The sequence below is a fragment of the Bos javanicus genome, chromosome 6, assembly GCF_032452875.1.
Source record: "Bos javanicus breed banteng chromosome 6, ARS-OSU_banteng_1.0, whole genome shotgun sequence".
Classification (NCBI taxonomy): Eukaryota; Metazoa; Chordata; class Mammalia; order Artiodactyla; family Bovidae; genus Bos; species Bos javanicus.
In genome coordinates, this window is record NC_083873.1 from 80,314,876 (window position 1) to 80,338,204 (window position 23,329).

The 23,329-nt window shown below is 35.7% G+C and overlaps 1 long non-coding RNA gene across 1 annotated transcript; it reads left to right on the forward strand.

Annotated features, from left to right (window-relative positions):
* The first annotated feature begins 8,716 nt into the window (after window positions 1-8,716).
* On the forward strand, window positions 8,717-13,432 carry LOC133249598 (uncharacterized). The gene is made up of 2 exons (XR_009737031.1): window positions 8,717-8,909; window positions 11,408-13,432. It is a non-coding gene; the product is annotated as an uncharacterized LOC133249598 (long non-coding RNA).
* The last annotated feature ends 9,897 nt before the right edge of the window (window positions 13,433-23,329 follow it).

Below are 23,329 nucleotides of genomic sequence, written 5' to 3' on the forward strand. Positions count from 1 at the left end.
GAAAGATGGAAGAATGCATGGAAGGAAGAAAGGAAGGAAGCGTGGGGGAAAAATGGCATAAACTAGAACTCTTTCTCATAAGCATTAGTCATTTATGTTATTAAATTATATATATTACCAATGTTTCATGTACTTCTTAAACTATAATACAATTTAATTTCCTTGGAAAAAACTGCTTTTGTTGTGTTTGAGATACCTAAAGAAATTATGTGAAAGCCAAATTATTTTTTCATACCTACATTTAATTTGAAGTTCCTAAATCTGTTTGAATATACTAATTAATTACACTCTTCACAGCTTTTTTGGAAAGTGGAAGATAACTGTATTTCTCTTTTACAGATGAATGACTCAGAAGCAGAGAGCTTAAGTGACTTTGTAAGAAAGCATATAGTCATTCATGTGTGGAAGCCAGCTTTGCTGGTGAGGATGGACACTCGCCTGTTTCTTTAACCATCCAGCTAACCATCACTCCTTAAGTAGAAAAGCTAGTGATCCATGTCGTCTATTTCTTGCCATTTAATTACCTAGAATCAGATTGGCCTCCCAGACCAATTGCCTTCTGAATTTATTTTTAAAAATCCATATTTGAGATGGTTTACAAAAAAGTCTGGATCAACTATTAGAAACTTCTGTGTTGTATTTGAAGTAAATGTATGTCGTTAAGAGAAATGAAGTTCAGGTAATAAATGAAAGAAAATCTACACCTAGAAAATGTCCTGAAGTTGATTTCACCCATAAAGCAAAACCTGTTTATTAAAAAAAAAAAAAAATCCTCTTTGGAAGGAAAAATATTAGGTGCATAGAAACCTCATTAAAGTTATTTATACAAAATTGAACTTTAAATGAACTCTCTATAAAAATACAGCTACAAGAGCAGACTTATAATCAGATCAACATTGAACAAGTGCAACAAATGTATGTGTCGATACAAATACAGCAGAGTTAGGACTGAGTTTCCAGCTCCACCTTGAAACTGTAGTATATGGTAGAATGACAGCTATAGGATTTGTAAACTCTAGAGAAAATAGTTACAGACAGCTGCATTTAATATATAAATAAGATTTTCAAAGGGTTGATTCTAGATTGATTCTTAACTCTAGAAAATTAAATGAATTATTTTTATTTAAAAGGAGAGAAAAGAAGTTCAGAGTACAGTCTATTATTATTTCCTATTTTCTGATCATTTCAACTACGATGTTATCAATAATCCATAAGATTTATGCTTATGAAAATGCCCACAAACACATGCTGGTTATAAATCCTAAATATGACTTTACAGTTTAGCATCCAACTGTATGTACAATAATATCAATTATGTATGAAAGCATTACTAGAGAATTAAACTATAATTTGATTTTGATTTAACATAAGCACTATATTTTGTTGTCAAGTTGTAAAAAGTATTGATTTTGTAATTAAAGCAGAAACACCTGTGTTCAAATTTATAACCTGCCAATTTCTAGCTATATCATCTTGAGCAAGTTATTGAACATCTCTGAGCCAAAGTTTTCTCATATTAAATGAAAAATGATATGTCATTGTTTTGAAAATTGAATAAGAAAATATATGTAAATATCTGCCATAATGCATTGACATATACTAAGCATTTATTGTTCCTAATTTAGTCATCAAAACTTTTAATTGGATTTGCTCATATCTAGAAAAAAATATATAGTACCACCTCAATAAATCTCCTAAAATATTGTGTAGTTACATACATAATCTGTTATAACATAGATGTTGAATAATATCCAATATCTGTTTTTATTAAACACATAAATTCATCAGCATCTTTTTTCATCTCAATCTCAAAGGAAGACAGAGCTCCAGAAGATACATTTTGTCACCAGAAGTTCTAGGATGGTTTTGCTTTGGCTGAGATTTCAATAGCATTATTTTGAATTCTATAATAATCTCTCCCTGATGAAACTGCTTCCATTTAATGCTTTTCAATCTTTCTGTGCATCTTCTTATAATGAAATGGAGACACAAGTTTTAATCATGGTGAAGCTCATATTAACTAAAGATAGAGCTGATTGCAGACTGACTACATTAGTGAGATTATGGTGGGTTCCATCACAATAGAAATATCTCATCCAAAGGTTTCCTCAAAGAAACATCCTCTGATATTCTATTTCCATAGGAAAAAACATGTATACAATTCTAATATTTTGCCTGCCAGATGGCTGTACCATTTTTAATTATAAGAATAATGGAAGAATTTGTCATAAAATGACATTGAATTTTGGCAAATGTTTTTTCTGTATGTACTGAGAAGATCACAGGATTTTATCCTTTACTATTGATGTGATGTATCACAGTTATTAATTTGCTTATATTGAACCATCTTTGCATCCCAGGGATAAATCTCACTGGATCATGGTGTATGATCCTTTTAATGTGTTGCTAAATTCAGTTTGATCGTATGTTGTTGAGAATCTTTGATATATATTCATAATAGATATTGACCTGTTGTTTTCTTTTCTTGTACTATCCTTCTCTGTCTTTGGTACCAGAGTGATGTTGGCTTTGTAGAATGAATAACCACTAATATCTGGGGATGAGCCTTACTTTCAAGTTTTCCCTAAACAGAGGTAAAATTTCAGCAACATTCTGTAGGTCAGTGTCTGCCTTTTGTAGTCTCTTTACAACCTCCCTTTTCATCTTTTTACAGTAATGTAATTAGTCCATTTCTTGACTCTTATCTGATACTAAAGAAATCATTAACACGTATTATATAACAAAGTGTCTGTAACCAATCATATTGGGTTGGCTAAAAAGTTCATTTGAGTCTTTGTAACATCCAGAATGAACTTACTGGCCAAATAAATATTAGTATTTCAGGAATGTTTATATTTTACAGAATGCCTAGTGTGAGAAGGGAAATTGGTAAATATCTTATTTAATGACGTTAGAGAATTATAAAACTGAAGTTTTATGCCATAATGCATATTTATCTGTACAGATCCAATTTTCCTGTGTGTGGATGTTTTGGGATATATGGGAATTATATCCTTGAGATATTTCCAAATTAGTACAATTAGATAGGGCAATGTTTATAGTAAACTTTACAGACGTAAAGCATTTAATGTTTTTTCAAATATTTAAGTATTTAACATAATAAGACTCTAATTCTGCTCAAATTTTGTAATGAGAGAAGTCTGAAATAGAATTATTATGATTTTGTGTTATTTGCTGGAAACTAGTGGTAACATTTTATGTCCAATTAAATAGATGGAAAAACTTGCTAGATGCCATTCAATAATTGCTCTAAAGAATTGTACTATAAAATGATATCAAAGGTCAAAATCAGTCTGTGGTTAATATGTCCTTTTCATTAGGTGTGAAATAAGATAGATGAAATAACATTTGTTTTCAAAAACACATCATTTAGGAAGAAAAATAATTAGTCATTAAATGACAAAAATATTTGTAAAGACCTTGAAAATAGTTTAAAATAATCTAAAGTGAAATTATAGTTTTCACACATACTTCAGTAGATGCCATTTTGAACAAAATTTTTACTTTATGGATGAAATTTTCCATTAGACCAATAATGTATACTGTTACTTAGACTAATTCATGCATTACCATCTGCATATTCAAGAGCATTTTGCAGTTAGTTGTACTGGTATCTTTGTTTAGAAATAGAAAGGGTTTCTATAAACTCTATTAAATTTATCAAAATAGGATTAAATAATATCTCTATCTTTAATAAAATAAATATTAAAGGTAATGAATATTTTAAGTTATTCCTTCAACTAATAAAACAATATGAATGACAATAACTCATACAGCCATGAGAAGATGGCTTCAAAATAAGATTTAATATGTGAAACTTGGTATAACTGATACAATATTTAGAAAATATTTTCTTATACCTTAGGCATTTTTTATTAAAAGTTATGATTTTGTTTAGAAATATTAGATAAAGACTGGTATGAGATAACCATACTACACTGAAGAGATACTGAAACATATCAAATGTACATGGCAATCTTTTAAGAAGTAAAACAATAATAATTTTTGAGACAAGTAAAATATAGCATTACTTCATTAATTCATCATGTGTTTATTAAGCTATTATAGTTTGACATTACATCATCTAAAAGCAAGGTGATTAAAACAGATAAATGAAAACATGTATGGCTAAGATATGTTTGGTCATTTATTCACTCATTACAAAATGAGTTACCATTTCTATCAGATAATAATGTTCTAGGCCCCAGAGTATATAGACAAAGTTGTTTCAGAGAACTTATATTCTAGAGGCAAGGGTGAGGACAGCAAACATAATAAGTAAAATATAGTAATTGCCAATAATTTTCTCAATGATAAATAAATAGATAAAGGAAAATAAAAATTGTCAAAGGATAACTGAAGTAGCAAGGGAAAACCTTATTCAGAAGCAGACATATAATAAAGCCTGAAAGTGAGCAAGCAAGTCACACAGTTAGAATCATAGTTTTCTAGAAATAAGAGGAAGAAAGTCCAAACATCCTGAGAAAAGGATACTGCCATGTATTTGGAGGAGAACAAGAAGATCAGTGCAGCTTGTGCAGAATGAGCCAGGGAGTGTGTAATAGAAGACATCAAAGGTAAATGGGTAATCAAAATATGTACTGTTCTCTGCTTTGATCCCAAGTGAGATGCAAAGCTATTGGAGAGTTCAGAGCAAAGAAGAGATGTGATTTGACTGTCTATGTAACAAGATTAGTTAGACTTCTGCCTTTGGAATATATTGGAGGGAAGCATGGATGAAAACAGAGATCGTTAGTGGACCATTACAATAATGTAAGCTACAAAAAGTTGTGGCTTGGGTCAGCATAATAGCTGCTTAGGAAATGATACATGGTTGTATGTAGGATAAATTTTCAATGTAGAATTGCCAAGCTTCACTGATTATAAGGCATGAAATAATAAAGAGTGAAGGATGACTCTCAGATTTTGAACCAAAGAGCTAAAAAGTTAGAGTTGCCATAACTGAGATAAATATTATGTAGCAGGAGGCTGAGGGTTGAGGTTGGAGTGGGGAAAGAGATTCAGATTCAATTTTGGACAGGCTTATTTGAAGATATCATTTAAACATTCAAGATAGATGTTGAGGCAGTTTGAAATAACAATCGGTTGTTCAGGTAAGAGGTCTGGAGAGTTATACATTTTGGAATCACCATCATTTAGCTTATGTAAAGTCATGGAACTACATGAGATCATACAACAGACTATCAATTAAGTAAAAAAGATGTCTAATTACTAAACCTGTAGGATTCCAAGTCTATGGAGATAGACTTGCAAAGGAAACTCAAAAATAAGAGGCCAATGGGGTAGAAGGAAAGCAGGAGAGTGTGACCTGCTCTCTCTCTCTCTCTAAGATAAGAGACAGAAGGATGATAAATGCTTTCCAAAGTGAGAAGACTTAACCTTGATTGTTGTACTCAGCAAATGTATATTTTCAGGGGTTATAGAAAGCTACTTTGTAGATCAGTATGGACAAGAGCCTGACTGAAAATGTTCTCAGGGTTGGAGAAAGGAAAAAAAAAAAAAACGGAATTTAAAACAGTGACATCAACAAACACTTCAAAGAATCTTGTTCTAAGGTAAGAGTTTTTAACCTTTAAAAAGCAATGTATAGAAAAGTCTGATATCCCAATTTCAAAATGATGGTGGCTCTGAAAGATATTTTGTGATATTACAGTAGTAGTTCAGTTAGAGCTACTATTGTTTGAGGTGAATTATCAAGATACATACATAATAGAAGGTCATTGTGCTTCACTCACTTAATGATCAAGAATTATTTTGCTTTTTTATCCTTGAAGAGTGACCACCTGAATTCTGTCCACACTTCTTGCATGAATGCTGTATTGAGAATCCCTGCTATAAAGGGAAATTGAATGATATCTGAAAGATGAATGCTCCAAGCAGGATTTTTTTCTTTTTCCTCCTAAAGAGAATATTAGCAGCATAGGTGAGAAAGATCAAGTTCAGAACAAAACTCTCTGATTTTGGAGAAGGTGGGAAGTATTGAAACTTCATCTCTCAGTAGAAAAGGGGTGTTGGAGTAGGACAGGCAACGAGAGGAGTTGATTTCCTAGGGGATAAACAAAAACAACAGAAAAAATGGCTGAGAAAGTGGGCAAAGATGCAGGTCAGTGATAGCTTCTAGAAATTCTTTCCAATTTGGTTAATTTTCTCTGTGAAATAGGAAGCAAGACAAATAGTGGGGAGAGGAGACAGAAAACAAGTTGTTAGAGATTCGAAGAGGGAGAATAATAAAAACTGTCCTAGAACAATGGTACAGTGCAAGGACCAAAGAGATATAGTGTGTCAGCTTTAATGAATTTAAGATGAGAAAAATCTTCAGGCTTCTGTTTTTTTTCAACTAATTCAGGATTCACAGAAGTCACTGTGGAGTAGTTGAAGAATTGGATTCAATCAGAATTGCCTATTTGCAAAAGAGTCGGACACGACTGAGCGACTGATCTGAACTGAACTGAACTGAACCATCATTCAGTAATTCATTCAAAAAATACTCATTAAAGATTATTGTATGCTGATAATTCTTCTAAACACTGCACATACCGATGTAAACAAGATCCTAAAGCTCCACTCTCGCAGGCCTTGTAAACTGTGGGTAAGAAAAATAATTAAGTAACAACTTAATTATAATAGTAAGTATGATAGTAAGAACACTGTGGCAAAATAACTCAATGCACTGTAAGAACATAGATCTCACCTACAGAGTAAGAATGGAAAGCTAACTGAGGAGTGACAGAAGACATCCCTGAGGAAATGACGATCCTTCTAAAACCAAAAGATTACTTAGTGACGTTTGGTAAATGACAGTGGGTCATTAAGCAGGTAGAGGAAAAGATACATTTTGCTTGTTTTAAATTTCCTTCTGGAAGTAACCACAGAAAATCCTTTAGCTAATTATAGTATTTTATTTTTATTTCAAAAATTTACATAGAAATATATCTTCCATTTAAAATGTATTTCCATGCAGGAACTCATATGTACAACCAACTTCTTGCATCTACTTTCCAGTTGTCTCTTTGGCTTCTTATATATTCACCCCCTTCCAAAATGAAACCACTTAGTTAGATTCTGTAGAGAAGGCCATGGCACCCCACTCCAGTACTCTTGCCTGGGAAATCCCATGGGTGGAGGACCCTGGTGGACTGCAGTCCATGGGGTCACTGAGTCGGACACGACTGAGCAACTTCACTTTCATGCATTGGAGAAGGAAATGGCAACCCACTGCAGTATTCTTGCCTGGAGAATCCCAGGGACAGGGAAGCCTGGTGGGTTGCACAGAGTCGGATATGACTGAAGCAACTTAGCAGCAGCAGCAGCAGCAGCAGCAGTTAGATCATGGGGATGAGCAGAACAAAGTTTCTGCTTATACGGGGTTTGTTATTGTTGCTCAGTGGCGAAGTTGTGTCTGACTCTCTGTGACCCCATGGATGTTTTTGTCCATGGGACTTCCTAGGCAAGAATACTGGAGCAGGTTGCCATTTCCTTCTCCAGGGCAACTTCCTGACTGAGGAAACAAACCAATGTCTCTTGCATTGCAGGCTTATTCTTTACCACTGAGCCACCTGGGAAGCTGAATTAAGAGGTACAAACTGTTAAATATAAAATAAGCTACAAAGATATGTGATATAAAACAGGAATATAAGCAATATTTTTTAATAACTATAAATGGAATATATATAACCTTGAAAAATTGTGAATCACTATGTTATACACCTGTTAATTATATCATAAAAATTTTATTAATTTTATTAGGGTATATTTACTTTACAATATTGTGTTAGTTTCTGCTGGATAGCAAAGTGAGTCAGTTGTACATATACATATAGCCACTCTTTCATATATTTTCTTCCCATTTAGGCTATTACAGAGCACAGAGTAGAGTTCCCTGTGCTATATAACATCAGTTATCTCCTTTATATATAGTGGTGTATAGATATGTCAGCTCCAGTCTTCCAACTCATCCCACCCTCCTCTTGCTCCTTGGTAACCATAAGCAAAATAAGTAAATAAACAAATGTAGAGAACAAGAAACAGGTCTCTCTGTTTCAGGCTGTATCCTGAGGATCTGGAACTCTGCTCAACATAGTGTTTTCAGTATCTATGGAATGGATAGATAAATGAATGAATAGATATCTTCAAACTAGAATTTTATGAGTATAGAATCAGCTCTTGGTAAAATTGCCATTTATTCCCTAGTTAGAATGAAGAATTTGTTTTGCAGAAGAAAAGTAGATTCCATTCAGAAGAATGAAGTAAAGACTACACTCAAGGTCTGCCAGAGTGTTTGTTCAGGCTGTAGAGTAGCTGCTTCAGAGTGGTCTCTGAAGGAGTCTTTGGGCCTAGAAAAGAAAACATATTTGGCAAAACTAATACAATATTGTAAAGTTTAAAAATAAAATAAAATTTTTTAAAAAAAGGAAAAAAAAAAAGAAAACAGCAGTCTCGAAGGCCCTTGCTGAATCATCTAACTTCAGAGAAAACAAAGCCGAACTTTAGGTTCCGCCATCGTGCTTCAGGCCGGTTGTATCTATCTGAGACTTATCAGCCCCTGTCCAGAAACCATCCACCCCCTACATCTGCCAGAGACTTATCACTCCCTGCCCAGATAAAAATGTCATCTCAACTAAAGAATACCCAAAACATTCCACTTGACTAACGTTTCTCTTATCACTTTCACAAACCTCCCTTTAAATATGAAGCCTCCCTGTTCCCTCTTGTGCTCAGCCTGGTCGTTAGGCCGACTGTCGCCCCTCCTTGCCTGAATAAAGGTAACCTACTTCCATTGAGGTCATCTCCCCTTCTTTTCTGCCTTGGCCCAAACTATACTTTACAGGCTCTCTGTTAGATGTAGAAGTCTCTGCGTTTATGCATAGGTGAGTTTCAGTGCCTACTGTGTGTTTACAGCATGTATACGACACGTTCTTCAAGTTTTATATATCCATTCATCCCTTGATGGCATTACTGAGGATCTATCAATAATTAAGAAGAATTTCACAGGATTAGGATCTTTAGTAATTTTCTCATATCATTCAGTTACTAATATTATCCTGTTTCCATGACTTACTTGATATTGATAAGGCTAATTTTTTTTAGTGGTTTTTCTCCTGGATTTCTTTTCTGCATACTTCTTTTTCTTCAAAATGATTCACCTATATTCTGACCACTAACATTCACACACCTGTATGTTTTTCTGGAACTCTAAGTCAAAATTTTGTGTTTTTTTTTTTGCTGTTATTGCAGTTTCTGCGTTGTTATTGTCCTATAAGCAACTATCCCACTGTAGCTCTTTTCAGTGCTCTCCTTAATAAGAATTTGTATCTTCTGTATCTATATGCCTAGAGAGAAAAAGTAATATATCGGAGCTCAAGGTGAATTAGCAAGCTAGTGTCCTAGTCCATGTCATTCTGGCTTGTTAGGAGTGCTTTACAACTAATGCTCTTTAAGCTATTTAAAAACATCTAAGTCATTTGTAACAAATCCAAATCTTGCAGCCACAGGGAAATTTGGACACCTCCAAAACCTCCAAGCCTAGAGAAATGAAATGCCTTTAAAATAATCCAATAAGAACATCAGTAAAATGATACAAAAACCAATGGATTACAAATAATTGACATCCAAAGGCAATAAAACATAGCATATAACTGCTACAGAGCATGTTACTAACCATTCTCACATTAACAAACAATATAATAAAGAAATTAAGATGTACTTGTCTATATATTCTGAGCTTTATAGCATTTCAGTCTGTATTGTAAAATATGAGTTTAGACTTTTGCATCATTGTATAAATATCTCTGTGGCAGAAATTCTAACCAAGCAGAAAATAAAAGAATAACATCAGAACAGAAATGTGTTACTAGGTAAGACTTATTTCTTTTGTCAGCGTAACACTTTAATAATTTATGCTTGAAACAAAAATTTAAGTTTTATCTGTAGCAATGATAGTTTTTTGTATTTAGAACAGAATCACTTGCTTGGAACACTGAATTCAGCTGAATAGGCTGAAAGCTGTGGTAGCTTCCCGAAGGGCATAACTTTGTCTCAGTAAGTTATTTATTCTCACACAAAAAACAGATAAATGAGCTCATGAATGCTTCACCTTTCATCTAATATATACACACATATACAAATGTATATAAGTTTGTGTATATGTGGGAGCATGTAATACTGTTTCTTCTCAAATGGTCCTTTATTTTAAAAGTTAAAATTATAAACACAAAATGACAAAAACTTAGTAAATATATGTGGCCAAATAAATTAAAGGAAATTTCTCATTTCTGGGGAAAAAACGGATTCTTTTAAAAAACTGGAAGGATTAGAAAACAGGTAAAAACTAAAAAAGAAAGAAAAGAATAGTAAATTAGGAAAAGAGTGAAATTGATCAAGATAAAAATACAGGCAATAAGAAAAGGCATATATTGATCTTTTAAGTACTTTTAGTATTCTTAAAGAAAGGCTCTTTTCTCTATAATGTTTTTGACCCTCTGGATATCCAGGTTTTTTTCACATCTATACCACTTGAAACAAATTACTTTAGAAGCAGGGGAAACCTAAGTGGAAAAATTATTCTCTAGGCCAAAATAGACAGGGGAACCTGGTGGGCTGCTGTCCATGGGGTCGCACAGAGTCGGATACGACTGAAGCGACAGCAGCAGCAGCAGCAGGCAAAAATAGGTGTACAGCCTATTCCACATTCTTGTCATATTGCCTTACTTTAATACTGCTCCCACCACGGTCTCTTCCATTTATCCTTTTTGAGTAGTATTCCCTTTTCAATAATAAAACAGACCTGAAGATTTTGCAGTATTTCTTAGAACACTGCAGACTTCTTTCAGCTACCTGTCATTCTCTTCTCTAACCGGGCAGAAAAACTGTCTTAGTGAAATGTCACTTGAGACATTTCAGTTATTTCACAAAACGAGAAAAGTAATTAAAGCCAAATGGTAAATAGAACCTTGAAGTTTCTAAGCCTTTGTGATCTGTCTCCACAGTTTCCAAGACTTTTATTTGAGAGACGCTTATAACCATTCTGAATTCTTTCAGATCAGTGACTGGCAGGGCAGCAACAGGAGGCAATCTAGAGTGGTTCTACTTAACCTTCTGTACTATGTTGATGACCATGAAAATGGAGAACACTCACCAGCTCTCTCACCTCATGGACTTTCATTGTTATAAAATTGATGATGCTTTTCAAGCCCAGTTTTATCAATGCAGAAAATAGGTAAATTTCTATACATTAACTGTTATAAAAGAAAAAAAAAAAACTGAATGTTAGAATATGGTTTGGAGACACCACATTTGTAAATCAGTATGCAGTTTTCATTTTGAATACCTTTTATACTCCACTTCATAGTTTACTATTTATATGCAGAATACATGAGAAACGCTGGGCTGGAAGAAGCACAAGCTGGAATCAAGATTGCTGGGAGAAATATCAATAACCTCAGATAACCAGATGACACCACCCTTATGGCAGAAAGTGAAGAGGAACTAAAAAGCCTCTTTATGAAAGTGAAAGAAGATAGTGAAAAAGTCGGCTTAAAGCTCAACATTCAGAAAATGAAGATCATGGCATCTGGTCCCATCACTTCATGGGAAATAGATGGAGAAACAGTGGAAACAGTGTCAGACTTTATTTTTGGGGGCACCAAAATCACTGCCGATGGTAATTGCAGCCATTAAATTAAAAGATGCTTACTCCTTGGAAGAAAAGTTATGACCAACCTAGATAGTATATTGAAAAGCAGAGATAGTACTTTGCCAAAAAAGGTCCATCTAGTTAAAGCTATGGTTTTTCCTGTGGTCATGTATGGATGTGAGAGTTTGACTGTGAAGAAAGCTGAGCACCAAAGAATTGATGCTTTTGAACTGTGGTGTTGGAGAAGACTCTTGAGAGTCCCTTGGACTGCAAGGAGATCCAACCAGCCCATTCTAAAGGAGATCATTCCTGGGTGTTCATTGGAAGGACTGATGCTAAAGCTGAAACTCCAATAATTTGGCCACCTCATACGAAGAGTTGACTCATTGGAAAAGACCCTGATGCTGGGAGGGATTGGGGGCAGGAGGAGAAGGGGACGACAGAGGATGAGATGGCTGGATGGCATCACCGACTCCATGGACATGAATTTGGGTAAATTCCAGGAGTTGGTGATGGACACGGAGGCCTGGTGTGCTGTGATTCATGGGGTCACAAAGAGCTGGACACGACTGAGTGACTGAACTGAACTTATTTCCATTAAAAACCATACCTTTTATTATTATTATCAATTAATTAGGCATATTTCTATTGGAAAACACAGAAATAGATGTGAAAGTCATTTTGGTTTACTGCCAGTATTTTCAAGTTACTAGTGTAAGCCTGACACCCTGTGGACAAACAGCAACAAAGCGAAATAAAAGATTATTTATCCATACCAACAGTAGCTATACAATTATTTTTACAGATTCTCACCTGCCGTAATCTATGAGAAAATAATTCAGTTCAGTTCAGTTCAGTCGTTCAGTCGTGTCCGACTCTTTGCGACACCATGAATTGCAGCACGCCAGGCCTCCTTGTCCATCACCAACTCCCAGAGTTCACTCAAACTCACATCCATCAAGTCAGTGATGCCACCCAGCCATCTCATCCTCTGTCATCCCCTTCTCCTCTTGCCCCCAATCCTTCCCATATCATCAGAGTCTTTTCCAATGAGTCAACTCTTTGCATGAGGTGGCCAAGGTCACTGTAAATGGTGATTGCAGCCATGAAATTAAAAGATGCTACTCCTTGGAAGGAAAGTTATGACCAACCTAGATGGCATATTCAAAAGCAGAGACATTACTTTGCCAATGAAGGTCCATCTAGTCAAGACTATGGTTTTTCCAGTAGTCATGTATGGATGTGAGAGTTGGACTATAAAGAAAGCTGAGCACTGAAGAATTGATGCTTTTGAACTGTGGTGTTGGAGAAGACTCTTGAGAGTCCCTTGGACTGCAAGGAGATCCAACCAGTCCATTCTAAAGGAGATCAGTCCTGGGTGTTCTTTGGAAGGAATGATGCTGAAGCTGAAACTCCAGAAAATAATTATAATAGTTAAAAATACCCTGATATATTATATAACATGTCTTCTTTGAGCTGTGTAGGTGTGTGTTTGTGTGCTGTTTTATAATCACTAGTGAGTGATAGTCACTCAGTCATGTCTGACTCTGCCACACCTGTACTGGGGCCTGCCAGGCTCCTCTGTCCATGGAATTCTCCAGGCAAGAATATTAGAGTGGGTTGGCATTTCCTTCTCCAGGGTATCTTCCTGACCCAGGGATCGAAACCATGCCCATTGCATTAGCAGTTAGATTGTTGTTTACCACTGATCCACCAGGGAAGTCCACATCATAAATAAAACAAGTGGGAATGTGAGAATTATGTTTATTCATTTAGACAAAGGGATTTGAATTAATTTGTCAGGTAATAAGAACTTGTCAAGAAATGAATAAGAAAATAATGTATTTACTTGTACTTGGCATTTTCAACCATTTTGAGGGAGTGATATAGTTTTAAGATCCTCAAAAACAATTAAATCCAGTGTATAGAGAAATATTAAAGAGAGCTCTCTCTTTATCTGAATCATTAAACTTTCTCATCTGTCTCCTAAGACAATTTTACTAAGAAATAAAGTATCATTTTCAGAGTGTGAAAATAAGTAGTCAATTGTGATGCCAGCTCCTCAGGTGTAAGAAATGGTTTATTCATCCATATTCCCACTGCAAATTATTGGTACACATGTTAGTGTGTACATGGCTTGTGATCATTGCTCTAAGAGGTTTTTTAAAGTGTATTGTAAAATATCACAACATCTATATAGTTTATTCATATATAAATTCAATGAAGTCATCTATATTAGTACAATGTGTATAGAGGGTAGACAAAAGCTGTATATTTTCATTCCACAAATATAAGATTTGGGAAATTTGTCTGATTTGATTTCAATATCTCATCAATGTTTTATAATTATGATAGGTTGTAATGACAGGATCAGAGATGACAGTTCTTGAAGTATATGGTAAACCTTATAGGCCTTTGGAATTTATTTTGTTCAGAATGAGGATAAAAAACTGAAGAAGCTACATTCTAAGAAACTTTTAGGGTACGCTTCTTGGAAATTTCCACTAATTGGCATCAACAAATAATGGTGAATTTTTTTTAATTTAATTTAATTTTTTAACTTTACAATATTGTATTGGTTTTGCCATATATCAAATGAATCCACCACAGGCATACACGTATTCCCCATCCTGAACCCTCCTCCCTCCTCCCTCCCCATACCATCGTTCTGGGTCATCCCAGTGCACCAGCCCCAAGCATCCAGTATCATGCATCGAACCTGGACTGGTGACTCATTTCATATATGATATTATACATGTTTCAATGCCATTCTCCAAAATCATCCCACCCTCTCCCTCTCCCACAGAGTCCAAAAGACTGTTCTATACATCAGTGTCTCTTTTGCTGTCTCGTATACAGGGTTATTGTTACCATTTTTCTAAATTCCATATATATGTGTTAGTATACTGTATTGGTGTTTTTCTTTCTGGCTTACTTCTGTATGATAGGCTCCAGTTTCATCCACCTCATTAGAACTGATTCAAATGTATTCTTTTTAATGACTGAGTAATACTCCATTGTGTATATGTACCACAGCTTTCTTATCCATTCATCTGCTGATGGACATCTAGGTTGCTTCCATGTCCTGGCTATTATAAACAGTGCTGTGATGAACATTGGGGTACACGTGTCTCTTTCAATTCTGGTTTCCTCAGTGTGTATGCCCAGCAGTGGAATTGCTGGATCATAAGGCACTTCTATTTCCAGTTTTTTTAAGGAATCTCCAGACTGTTCTCCATAGTGGCTCTACTAGTTTGCATTCCCACCAACAGTGTAAGAGGGTTCCCTTTTCTCCACACCCTCTCCAGCATTTATTGCTTGTAGACTTTTGGATCGCAGACATTTTGACTGGCGTGAAATGGTACCTCATAGTGGTTTTGACTTGCATTTCTCTGATAATGAGTGATGTTGAGCATCTTTTCATGTGTTTGTTAGCCATCTGTATGTCTTCTTTGGAGAAATGCCTATTTAGTTCTTTGGCCTATTTTTTGATTGGGTCATTTATTTTTCTGGAGTTGAGCTGTAGCAGTTGCTTGTATATTTTTGAGATTAGTTGTTTGTCAGTTGCTTCATTTGCTATTATTTTCTCCCATTCTGAAGGCTGTCTTTTCACCTTGCTTATAATTTCTTTTGTTGTGCAGAAACTTTAAGTTTAATTAGGTCCCATTTGTTTATTTTTGCTTTTATTTCCAATATTCTGGGAGGTGGGTCATAGAGGATCCTGCTGTGATGTATGTCGGAGAGTGTTTTGCCTATGTTCTCCTCTAGGAGTTTTATAGTTTCTGGTCTTACATTTAGATCTTTAATCCATTTTGAGTTTATTTTTGTGTATGGTGTTAGAAAGTGCTCTAGTTTCATTCTTTTACAAGTGGTTGACCAGTTTTCCCAGCACCACTTGTTAAAGAGATTGTTTTTTCTCCATTGTATATTCTTGCCTCCTTTGTCAAAGATAAAGTGTCCGTATGTACCTGAACTTATCTCTGGGCTTTCTATTTTGTTCCATTGATCTATATTTCTGTCTTTGTGCCAGTACCATACTGTATTGATGACTGTGGTTTTGTAGTAGAGCCTGAAGTCAGGCAGGTTGATTCCTCCAGTTCCATTCTTCTCAAGATAGCTTTGGCTATTCGAGGTTTTTTGCTATTCCATACATATTTTGAAATTATTTGTTCTAGCTCTGTGAAGAATACCATTGGTAGTTTGATAGGGATTGCATTGAATCTGTAAATTGCTTCGGGTTGTATACTCATTTTCACTATATTGATTCTTCCAATCCATGAACATGGTATATTTCTCCATCTATTAGTGTCCTCTTTGATTTCTTTCACCAGTGTTTTATAGTTTTCTATATATAGGTCTTTAGTTTCTTTAGGTAGATATATTCCTAAGTACTTTATTCTTTCCGTTGCAATGGTGAATGGAATTGTTTCTTTAATTTCTCTTTCTATTTTCTCATTATTAATGTATAGGAATGCAAGGGACTTCTGTGTGTTGATTTTATATCCTGCAACTTTACTATATTCATTGATTAGCTCTAGTAATTTTCTGATGGAGTCTTTAGCGTTTTCTATGTAGAGGATCATGTCATCTGCAAACAGTGAGAGTTTTATTTCTTCTTTTCCAATTTGATTCCTTTTATTTCTTTTTCTTCTCTGATTGCTTTGGCCAAAACTTCCAAAACTATGTTGAATAGTAATGGTGAAAGTGGGCACCCTTGTCTTGTTCCTGACTCTAGAGGAAATACTTTCAATTTTTCACCATTGAGGATAATGTTTGCTGTGGGTTTGTCATATATAGCTTTTATTATGTTGAGGTATGTTCCTTCTATTCCTGCTTTCTTGGAGAGTTCTTATCATAAATGGATGTTGAATTTTGTCAAAGGCTTTCTCTGCATGTATTGAAATAATCATATGGTTTTTATTTTTCAATTTGTTAATGTGGTGTATTACATTTATTGATTTGTGGACATTGAAGAATCCTTGCATCCCTGGGATAAAGCCCACTTGGTCATGGTGTATGATCTTTTTAATGTGTTGTTGGATTCTGATTGCTAGAATTTTGTTAAGAATTTTTGCATCTATATTCATCAGTGATATTGGCCTGTAGTTTTCTTTTTTTGTGGCATCTTTGTCAGGTTTTGATATTAGGGTGATGGTGACCTCATAGAATGAGGTTGGAAGTTTACCTTCCTCTGCAATTTTCTGGAAGATTTTGAGTAGGATAGGTGTTAGCTCTTCTCCAAATTTCTGGTAGAATTCAGCTGTGAAGCCGTCTGGACCTGGGCTTTTGTTTGCTGGAATAATGGTAAATTTTTGACTCTTCTACCTGTGGTGGATTCATGTTGATGTATGGCAAAACCAATACAATAGTGTAAAGTAATTAACTTCCAATTAAAATAAATTTATATTAAAAATAAATAAAAAATAAAATAAAAAACATAGTTATTCTAATTAAGTGATAGATGAAATAAATGGATTGAATAGGTTGCTCTATCTCTGTGCTACCTACATACTCAATCTTCCTGAAATCCTAGCTTCATAGTACCATTCCCCATATTGGAAACTTCAGTGATGGTGATTTAGTTGCTAAGTCATGTCCTACTCTTGTGACCCCATGGACTGTAGCCTGCTAGGCTCCTCTGTCCATGGGATTCTTCAAGCAAGAACACTGGAGTAGGTTGCCATTTCCTTTGCTAGGGTTTCTTTCCCACTCAGGAATCTAACTTGTGTCTCCTGAATTGCAGGCAGATTCTTTACACACTGAGCTACGAGGGAATGACCCTTGTTTTTCCATAGGATCAAGGCCAAAATCCTAGACAAATCAAGCTAGGTCTTTCATCAACTAACTTCTACTTAATTCCCCAACCTAGACACCTAGGTCCAACCCTACACATACTCCATTCAGCTCACAGAGAGCACTGTTCTTCAGTGAAACACCATTTTATCTCCTACATTGTCGTATTGCTCACTCTGCTTGACATTGTTCTCTCCTCTGTTGGAAAAAATCCAAAGTGTGTGTGGTAGAAAGTAAAGGGATAATTTTATCAACTCAAAAACAAAGTGGGTTCCAACCATGGTTCTTGGGTTTGCATGGCTTCAGTGCCATAATTCCACTGTATCTCAGTTTCCTCATAATGTTCAGGTTGTTGTTGTTCAGTCACTATGTCATATTCAACTCTTTTTGACACTATGAACTGTAGTCTTCCAGGCTCCTCTATCTGTGGGATTTCTCAGGCAAGAATACTGAAGTGGACTGCCATTTCCTCCTCCAGAGGATCTTCCCCACCCAGGGACAGAACCTGTGTCTCCTGCATTGACAGGCATATTTTTTACCACTGCACCACCAGGAAATCCCCTAATATTTATGTTGTTGAGCCAGAAATAGTATATGTATAGGGCCTGATGGCGGAAAGTGAAGAAGAACTAAAGACCCTCTTGATGAAAGTGAAAGAGGAAAGTGAAAATGTTGGCTTAAACCTCAACATTCAGAAAACTAAGATCCTGGCATCTGGTCCCCTCACTTCACAGCAAATAGATGGGGAAACAGTGTCAGACTATTTTGGGGGGCTCCAAAATCACTGCAGATGATGATTGCAGCCATGAAATTAAAAGATGCTTACTTCTTGGAAGGAAAGTTATGACCAACCTAGACAGGATATTAAAAAGTAGAGACATTACTTTGTCAACAAAGGTCCATCTAGTCAAGGCTAGATGGTTTTCCCAAAACTACTGATTTTTCCAGTAGTCATGTGTGGATGTGAGAGTTGGACTATAAAGAAAGCTGAGCACTGAAGAATTGATGCTTTTGAACTGTGGTGTTGGAGTAGACTCTTGAGAGTACCTTGGACTGCAAGGAGATCCAACCAGTCCATCCTGAAGGAGATCGGTCCTGGATGTTTATTGGAAGGACTGTTGTTGAAGCTGAAACTCCAATATTTTGACCACCTGATGCAAAGAGCTGACTCATTTGAAAAGACTCTGATGTTGGGAAAGATTGAAGGCAAGAGGAGAAGGGAACGACAGAGAATGAGATGGTTAGATGGCATCACCGATTCACTGGACATGAGTTTGGGTAAACTCTGGGAGTTGGTGATGGACAGGGAGGCCTGGCATGCTGTGGTTCATGGGGTCGCAAAGAGTCGGACATGACTGAGTGACTGAACTGAACTGAACTGAGAGCCTGATAGGAAATAAATGCTCAATAAATATAAAATACTGTTTTCTCTTAAAAACCTAATTTTCAAAGTAAATTCCTCTGTAAAACATGCCTGCATTTGCCAGACATGTTAATAATCTGGCAATGCATCTGTTGTCACATTTGCCACACTATATCACTACCTGTGATTCTCAAATTTATTTCCAGTCTAGATCTGAGTTCTAGAATCTTATTTCCAACTACCTATTCAACATTTATTTGTTAACTCATAGATGTATCAAACTTAAATTTCCAAAACACAATTATTCATATTTTCCCTTCTAATTATACTTACCTCAAACTTTATCTAATAATTATGTTCATCATTCAATCTCTGGCTTAGGCTTCACAACCAGTCCATCATGAAATCCACTCTGTTTTATCATCTCTATCTCCAAGCTTATCTTCATAAGTTTATTCTGAGTCATCTTTAATTTGTTTTTTAATTGTTTAATTGGCATAAAATGGCTTTACAATTTTGTGTCGCTTTCTGCCATCCATACAGCAATGCAAATCAGTAACAATTACATATATAATCCCATCCATCTAGGTCATCACAGAGTGTCAGCATGGTATTATTCAGCAACTTTCCACCATATCATTATCTCTTGACCAAAATTCTGTACCAACCCCCTAACTCTTCCTTACCTACAAGTTTTCTACTTCTAGTCCAAACAACCCACTCATCCCACATCATATGCTAATTCATAAATGGTAAAACTCACATCAATATTTGGCCATTCACTATAATATCATCCAAATTTATGAATCAAATAGGCAACGTCAATATGATCTATCTTGCTTCCGTTTCTGAACTTGTATCCTGCCAGAGTCTTTCTCATTTACTACAATCCAGCCCAAGCAGTCTTCTTAATGTCCTTTGGGTAGTGGCCAGTTCAGGTTGTTATAACAGAATACCATAGATCTGGTGGCTTATACAACAAGCATTTATTTCTCACTGTTCTGCTGGCTGGTAAATCCAAGATCAAGGTATAGGTAGATTCTGTCTCTGGTGAGAGCTCACCTTTTGCTATGCCCTCATAAGGGAACTCTCTGGGATCTCTTCTATAAAAGCATTTGTCCTCTTCCTGAGGCATCTACCCTCATGACTTAATCACCCCTTCAAAGACCTTATTTCCCAATATCATCATATGGGCAATCAGGATTTAACATATGAATTGAGGGAACACAATATTCATTCCATAGTGTTCTGTCAATCTCATTCCCAAATTGCCCTTTGAATGTTATACCTTCTGACTGGAACATTTCCCCACAAATATTAACAAAAAATTCTCCTTTCTTCTCTGTTCAAATGGAAATGACAAATCATTGCCTATACATAAACTTATCAGGGCTTCCCCAATGGCTCAAGCAGTAAAGAATCAGTCTGCAATTCAGGAGACACAGGTTTAATTCCTGGGTCAGAAAGACCCACTGGAGCAAGGAAATGGCAACCAACTCCAGTATTCTTGCCTAGAGACTCTCATGGACATAGGAATCTGGTGGTCAACACTCCATGGGGTCACAAAGAGTCAGACACGACTGAGTGTACATGCACAATCTTATCAACAGCTGAATATGTTATATTTTTATTCAAATAAAAATATCTTTGTATCCCTATTCTTAAATTTATAAGCTCCTTCGGGGAATAGCCAGTTTCCCTGTTGGCTCAGATGGTAAAGAACCTGCCTGCCATTCAGGAGACATGGATTCAATCCCTGGGTCTGGAAGATCCCCTGGAGAAGGGAATGGCTATCCACTTCAATATTCTTGCCTGTAAAATTCCATGGACAGAGGAGCCTGGTAGGCTACAGTCCATGGGATCGCAAAGAGTCAGACATGACTGAGAAGATAGTATTGACAGATAAATTCACTGCAAAATTCCCAGTGACTTGTACATATTAGTTGCTTAAAAAAGACTAGTTGTCCTCTTCTCTACAGCTTCACAGACACATTGTCTCCGTATGGTAAAATGTACTTAAAAACACATTTTGGAAGTATTAAAATTGGTAATGAAATCTTACAAAACATGAATTATAACAATAATACAAAGCATGTTACAAGTGGATTATAATCATAAAAGGACAAAAGGCTATATTTTGCCTCTCATAAAACTTAAAACAGGTAAAGCATAAAATCAGTCTACTTGAATTTTGAAACTTGTCGAATACACTCATGCTGCTCAGAGCTTCCAATTCTTAACGTTGAAAACCAAACACCCTCTTGTTTACACAGAACAATTGTCTCAGACTATATTCACTAATTTCTTGTTGTTTCTGTTTTAAGTCAGACACCTTTCACTTTCCAGGTATAAGACTAGTATTACTTTTTATGTTTATGGCCCTGTAAATTTCAGTCAGCTGTTTATTCATGTCTACTTTCTGCTTCCTGTCATTTAACTCCCCATTAAGAACTCTAGAGCATGTATTTGCCGGAATAGTTTTTCACATTCCAATGTACATTTAGTGTATTTGTTCTTCTGGAGGATAAAGGTTCTCATCCTGATCCATGTTCAAGGACTCTTTGCATCAGCTCTTGGCATTTCAGGAATGGTATGAAAAACAACTGACTTGATGTTTTTGTTAATATTTCTCTAGTTTACTTAAGACCCCAAAAGGAATTGTAAAGCTAGAGTGGAAAAATAGCACATTATCCTATTAAGAACTTCAGTTCTGGCCTAAAACACTATGCAACTGAACTTGGATGTCAAGTGTTATTGATTACTACTTTTGGGTGAAAAAGTAGTACTTAACTTTCTAGGCCTTGGTTTCCTCATTAGCAAAATGTAAATACTACTGATCTGTAAATTGATTTTATGATTGAAATAAAAATATTCCTCATTGTTGATTACATAACATAAACATTGTATCTTGACATTAGAGATTAAATGAGAAAGCATTAATATAAAAGGGCTTCCCTGGTGAATCAGTAGTAAAGAATCTGCCTGCAATGCAGGAGTTGCCAGTTCGACCCCTGGGTTGGAAGATTCCATCGAGAAGGGCATGGTGACCCACTCTGGTATTTCTGCCTGGAGAATCCCATGGACAGAGGAGCCTAGTGGGCCACAGTCCATAAGGTCACAAAGAGTCAGACATGACTGAAGTGACTGAGAACACAGATAAGTATAGTGTATAGTACAATGTCTGGAATATAGTGTATACACAACTAATGATTGATAGGGTTACTGGTTAAAATTAAGTTACTTCTTACTTTTTATATTAGAAAATATGGCAAAGTACATTTAAAAACTTTACCATTGAAGATTATTTCCATTATTTCACTTTAATATTACATAAAATAGTAAAATTTCAAACTTGTTAGCTGATTTAATGCATATTACTCTTAGCTCATGAGATAAGCAAGATACTTATTAATATGCTTATAAAATCAATGAAGAAATAAAGGAAGAAAGAAAGAAAGTTTAAAAAGCTTTCATACCTCATCAGTCAGTTCAGTCACTCAGTCGTGTCCGACTTTTTGGGACCCCATGAATCTCAGCATGCCAGGCCTCCCTGTCCATCACCAACTCCTGGAGTTCACTCAAACTCACGTCCATCGAGTCAGTGATGCCATCCAGTCATCTCATCCTCTGTTGTCCCCTTCTCCTCCTGCCCCCAATCCCTTCCAGCATCAGAATCTTTTCCAATGAGTCAACTCTTCGCATGAGGTGGCCAAAATACTGGAGTTTCAGCTTTAGCATCATTCCTTCCAAAGAACACCCAGGGCTGATCTCCTTTAGAATGGACCTCATACAAACTGATATTTCAAGACTAGGACCCAAATAGTCTATATTATAATAGTCCAATTTATTAGGTTCTTACAGCATATTTTTATTTTTTAAATTTTAATTATCTTTTATTAAACTTTTTTACAAGAGAAGTATCCCATAAATGCTCCAATCAATACCCTCTTTGGATCTTTCAGTTTCATTTTTTCAGGTACCATCATTCAATGCAATCATGTATTTGTGTGAACTTTTCAGTTTCTGAGGCATAGCAACCAGATAATTTTTCTTTTAGTTTTTCCATATAAACACTTGATTGTATTCAACAGGGCATTAGAATAGAAGCCTGAATCTTATTCAGTTACAATATTAGTCAAATCATCTTTTGTTGCATAATAGACATCTTACTCATGCTAATTTGTCAAATAAAAGAATGTATTGGATCACATGGATTAAAAATTCATATATGACTTGAGCCTAGAGCTTGAACTATGTCACCATAACAAATTTCTCCTTCTCTCCACCTGGTCCCCTAGTGGGATAGCTTATTCTCAGGTTCCACAGTGAAGCAAGATAGCTAACCCATACTTTTTTCAATGTGTGACTTCTTTTTGATGGATGTTGTTTGTGTGTATGCATCTTTGCAATCCCATAAGCTATAGCCTGCCAGGATCCTCTGTTCATGGAATTTTCCAGACAAGAATACAAAAGTGGGTTGCCATGCCTTTCTCCAGGGG